This window comes from Daphnia pulicaria, unplaced genomic scaffold (genome assembly GCF_021234035.1).
Source record: "Daphnia pulicaria isolate SC F1-1A unplaced genomic scaffold, SC_F0-13Bv2 h1tg000221l, whole genome shotgun sequence".
Classification (NCBI taxonomy): domain Eukaryota; kingdom Metazoa; phylum Arthropoda; class Branchiopoda; order Diplostraca; family Daphniidae; genus Daphnia; species Daphnia pulicaria.
Genome location: NW_025804898.1, coordinates 17,501 through 23,232, shown reverse-complemented (window position 1 = coordinate 23,232; position 5,732 = coordinate 17,501). Strand labels below are relative to the sequence as shown.

At 48.5% G+C, this 5,732-nt stretch overlaps 2 non-coding genes across 2 annotated transcripts; both read right to left on the bottom strand.

Moving 5' to 3' along the window:
- Positions 1-207: 207 nt before the first annotated feature.
- Positions 208-360, bottom strand: LOC124319935. Its single transcript, XR_006913628.1, has one exon. It is a non-coding gene; the product is annotated as a 5.8S ribosomal RNA (ribosomal RNA).
- A 936-nt stretch (positions 361-1,296) lies between these two features.
- Positions 1,297-3,591, bottom strand: LOC124319936. Its single transcript, XR_006913630.1, has one exon. It is a non-coding gene; the product is annotated as a small subunit ribosomal RNA (ribosomal RNA).
- Between the last annotated feature and the right edge of the window lie 2,141 nt (positions 3,592-5,732).

The window sequence follows — 5,732 nt, the reverse complement described above, 5'->3', positions numbered from 1 at the left end:
AGAGGAAAAAAACAAAACAGGGCGAACCTTCTTTTATTTTTCCCCCTTTTTTGTATTTGAGGCATCGCGGACACTTAAGTCGCGCGGCACCCAGACGTTAGAGATTCGGGAGCTTTTATGCGGTCAGGCCGGGTGAAAAATAAATCTCGCCGCGACCCAACATGCAAAACCAAGACTGAAAAAATCTCTGTTCGTTCATCATTCGACCGACCCTCAGTCAGATGTGGCCCGAGCGAGAAGCTGGGCCGCCATTTACGTTCAAGATTTCGATGCTCCATGTGTTCTGCAGTTCGCATGGATTAGCGCACTTTGCTGCGCTCTTCATCGATCCACGAGCCTAGTGATCCACCGTTCAGGGTCGTATATAAAACGACATATTCGTTTTCTTCTCTCTTTTTCTCCAACCCGCCCAAGCAAATGAATGCGAGGGCGGAGAAAGAAAGCCAGAAAGAAAATGTTCCGATAAACACTCGTACTAGAATTTGGGTTTAGTGTGTTATTGTGATTTTGAATTCTTCCTACTTCATCGAGAGGGCGAAGGGCAAGCTTAAAAAACATTCGGTTTTCAACGGCATAGTGTCGGGCTTTGGAGTGTTAGTCTATACGACGCACACGCACGCAACCACGAGTATCTACGCCCGAAAAGAACGTCCAGAGTAAAGTCTCACACTTTCGTCCCCCACCGAGAATCAAAAAATCCCGAAGACGAAGAGAGAAACAAAAAAAAAACAATTTCGATTGGGCGTATCCGCTTTAAACCACCGCGCATCAGAGCGCCTGATACCCGTTCAAAATCTTGATGTTTTTTTTTTTTTTTTCCGACTCTCCATCCACCGAGTTTTTATTTTTCAAAGTGTTTGATTTAGGGACTAAGACTTTATAAAATCTCCTTTATTGTTCCTTCGGTACTCGCGGCCCAGGCGGGCTATCGTATTCTTCACTCTACTAACGTCAACACTGTGAGCGCCGCTAAAGGTCGAATGAATCTATAGAGACATTCACCATCGAAGCAGGAAGAATTTGCTCACGGCCATAGACCAAATCGAAAGACTTTGTGTTTTTTTTTGAGCCGAGAGGAAAGAAAAATCAATTTGAAAAGGCGAATCCGCTTTAAACCACCGCGCATCAGAGCGCCTGATACCCGTTCAAAATAAATGATTTTCTTCCGTCAACCCACACATAGTTCATACGATGTCTTACGCCGAAAGACTTTTGATGGGGTTTTTTTTGTTTTGCAACTTTTAGTTGTTTCGTGCTCAACCAAAGCCATATGCGCAAAACATTTGTCTTGTTCGTTTATGATCCTTCCGCAGGTTCACCTACGGAAACCTTGTTACGACTTTTACTTCCTCTAAAGGATCAAGTTCGACCATCTTTCAGTCTCGCCGTTGGTAGGCACCGCACGGGCAGAGATTGCTCCCCACTCGACGGCACCCCGACAAGCCCGTCCGAAGGCCTCACTAAATCATTCAATCGGTAGTAGCGACGGGCGGTGTGTACAAAGGGCAGGGACGTAATCGACGCGGGCTAGTGACCCGCGCCTACTAGGGATTCCTGGTTCATGGGGATCATTGCAGTCCCCAATCCCAACCACGAAGGAGGTTCAGCGGTTACCCGGTCCTTTCGGACAGGGAGAGTGAAACACGCTGATTCCTTCAGTGTAGCGCGCGTGCGGCCCAGGACATCTAAGGGCATCACAGACCTGTTATTGCTCACTGTCACGCGGCTGGACGCCGCTTGTCCCTCTAAGAAGACTGCGTGACGGACGCGAGAGCAGAAGGTATCGCCGGGGATGACGACGACCGAATAACAATAGAGCCAGCCCCCGCGAGACATTCCCGACAAAGCCCCGCCATACCTCATCCGCCAGGCAACCAACCCGTGAAGGCCGTACACCCGACGAACAAAGCACAACGAAACCAAGCCGAGAGATTGCCTCACTAAAGGAACCAGTCCCACCGAGACCCGAATCGCCGCCACCTGATCCCGACGCCTCCGTACTCCCTTCGGTTTCAATTGATAAAACCCGTCACCTATTTAGCAGGCTAGAGTCTCGTTCGTTATCGGAATTAACCAGACAAATCGCTCCACCAACTAAGAACGGCCATGCACCACCACCCACCGAATCAAGAAAGAGCTCTCAATCTGTCAATCCTTCCAGTGTCCGGGCCTGGTGAGGTTTCCCGTGTTGAGTCAAATTAAGCCGCAGGCTCCACTCCTGGTGGTGCCCTTCCGTCAATTCCTTTAAGTTTCAGCTTTGCAACCATACTTCCCCCGGAACCCAAAGACTTTGGTTTCCCGGAAGCTGCCCGTCGAGTCATTGGAGTAACTCCGACGGATTGCTGGTTGGCATCGTTTATGGTTAGAACTAGGGCGGTATCTGATCGCCTTCGAACCTCTAACTTTCGTTCTTGATCAAGGAAAACATTCTTGGCAAATGCCTTCGCTGTTGTTCGTCTTGCGGCGGTCCAAGAATTTCACCTCTGTCGCCGCAGTACGAATGCCCCCGTCCGTCTCTATTGACCATTACCTCGGGTCCAAAAGTAAAAGACCAGCAAAATCGGACCGAGGTCCTATTCCATCATTCCATGCTGCGATATTCAGGCGTTGGGATACACCTGCTTTGAGCACTCTAATTTGTTCAAAGTAAACGTTGCCGGCCGCCCGAGACACCCGGTGAAGGGCACCCCGAACGATTGACTGGGTGGAGCGAATCGAGTCAACTACGACCAAAATTTAAAAAAGAACCCGAAAGAACTTTCCAACTCTGGCCGCAGATACAACAACGACGCACCGACCACCACTCCGGCGATGTTGTCCGACCGTGAAGAGAGTCGGGCTTTGACACCCGGGCTCCCAGAGCGTGAAACGCAACACCCTTGATTCAGAGCGGCGCCGCCCGGCCGAAGACAGACATCCGACTACGAGCTTTTTAACCGCAACAACTTTAATATACGCTATTGGAGCTGGAGTTACCGCGGCTGCTGGCACCAGACTTGCCCTCCAATGGTTCCTCGTTAAAGGATTTAAAGTGTACTCATTCCAATCACGGGGCCTCGGAAGAGTCCCGTATCGTTATTTTTCGTCACTACCTCCCCGTGCCGGGAGTGGGTAATTTGCGCGCCTGCTGCCTTCCTTGGATGTGGTAGCCGTTTCTCAGGCTCCCTCTCCGGAATCGAACCCCGATTCCCCGTTACCCGTTGCAACCATGGTAGGCGCGTAACCTACCATCGACAGTTGATAAGGCAGACATTTGAAAGATACGTCGCCGGCGCGAAGGCCGTGCGATCGGCGTGAAGTTATCCAGAGTCACCAAAATTGGTACGGTGCGCGAGCCCGAAAGCCCGGCCCCGACTGGTTTTGATCTAATAAAAGCACCTCTTCTGCGAGCCCGAAAGCCCGCAGTCGAGGCTCGAGTGCATGTATTAGCTCTAGAATTACCACAGTTATCCAAGTAGGATGGAGTGGATCTAAGGAACCATAACTGATTTATTGAGCCATTCGCGGTTTCGCCGTCTAGCGGCTTGTACTTAGACATGCATGGCTTAATCTTTGAGACAAGCATATGCTACTGGCAGGATCAACCAGGTATTTCGTGTATGTTTGTTTGATATGCATCCGGCGAGTTGCGGGTTTTTATTTCGCCCACGCATCACCAAACACACACCAAATCAACACGTTTTTCGTTTTTTTTCTTTTTCTTCGGAAACTAAAATTTTTGATCGCAACGCCTGGCGTGTCACAGCGAGTCCCAGTGAAGAGAAACACCGATCCGATCCGTTTGTTGGATTTTTTTCATTTCAATTTCCAAAGTCAAAGACCATTCAACGGTCTATGAGCCCAAAGTGAATCGGATTCATTCGACCGGTCTTGATATATTCATCAACTTTTTTTCCCGTATTACGGTTTTCGACGGTCATATGTGGCGTGCTGTATGCTCATAAGTCAAGCCTGCTTTACTAAGCTGACAAGCATACATCTTTTAAATTTTTGTGGGCTCAGAGTTTTATTTTTATTTTTCCACCGCCGAGGCACACTCTCGCATCACCCCGCACGACACACACACACACACACACCTCACCGCTCAACGGTCACACGAGGCAGAATTTTCCGCAAAGACTTTCGAAGAGAAAGAGAAAACTCGGAACAACCGCGGTCAGAGGCCAGCATAGAGGCATCGTATAGAAAGTCATGGGCGGAAAAAAACAAATCATTTCAAGTCGAGACAAGCAACCAGACTACCCCTATAAAAGTGCGCAATTCTTTAAGAGTTCACCGAAGAATGACCGAGATCAAGTATGCACGAAACGAACATATTCCGAAGGGCAGCTGAATAAGCGATTCTGCGCCGAAGCGCGAGAAAAGCAAGCGGTACACCGATGGGGATCGTTTTTTTATCGTGTTAGATTCGTTGTTGTCAAGCAAGGATTCTCAAAATGTTTTTTGCATTGCACCCAAGTTTCGTACTGATTACTTGTCGCAGACCGGTGACTGTCAAAAAAAATTTTTTTACGTTTTTTCTTGAGAGGTCACTGCCTACACACAACTCCGGGCGGGCCGTACACTCACAGCCGTTTGAATTCTCCCTTCGTGTGTCATGGCCATAACTGAGCGTACATCTTACCGGGCGCCGAGTTGATCTGGCTTGTTCGATGAACGTTCGGGATACGTACAATCGATATAGCTCCAACCGTAACTCGTTTGTAATTACGCCGGCCATACTCAGCGGGCGCTCAGCTCAGCTCTCGATATCTTCCGTCGAAGGGAAGTTCGTAGTAAAAGAGAGTCAGAGTCGACGCCACATTTTGCGGTCCTCGCATCTCATCCGATTTTTGAATTTTATAGATTTGCCATCACTTCCACCCAATTCTCTCGTATATTTCAATCTCTTGACTTTGTCCGACCGGGCCGTCTTCGCCCCCCTTCAACTCCGTCCATCTCCACTTCTGTGTTCCACACAACGAGCTTCCGTCAAACGGCAAAATGTGAAATATGCGCACGCCGCACGAAATAATTTGAAAGCGTTCTGTTTGGTGGCTTTTTTATTTTTTATCTCTCGGCTCACACACACACACACACATTTCCGCCTGAACGGTAATTTTTTTTGATACGGTGTCAAAAAGTGAAAAGACGCGCACCATTTTCTTTTCTCTTCCGTATCGTCGCTGACGGTAAACGCTGATGGTTATGATGCCGTAAGTTTGGAAGAAAGAATCTTTCCCGTCTTGTCTTGTTACGGTAAAATAACAAAGAACAAGCGTCCGATTTCTCTCACAGACGGCCACAGACAAACCACACGTGCCGAAGAAACGAAACGTCCGAAACCAAAAAAATGTTTGACGCGCGCACCTCTTCTGAACTTTTCGACCAAGAGTCGTTGGATCGAGTGACGAGCTTCTCAGCTGTCGCACCAATCGGTGAAGCGGGCGTTTGAATTCCCGTCCACATCGCGGTTCGGATATATTTTTACATATACCGACCATCGGAAATTTCGAAAACGGTTTTACCGAAGGAATGATATTTCACACACCGACAGCTCATCGAGTTCGTCTCCGTTCAACGGTTTTTTTTTTTAAGACTTTTTGATCGCATGGGGCTAAACTGGTTAGAGCAAAGCCGCGATCCAAGCAGTGAAAAAAAAACAAAGACAGTGCAAGCGCGATCGAACGGAATCGAAACTAAAATCATGTGAAGTGGCGGGCGGAAAGGAGCTCAGCTACGGTGGAAATGAA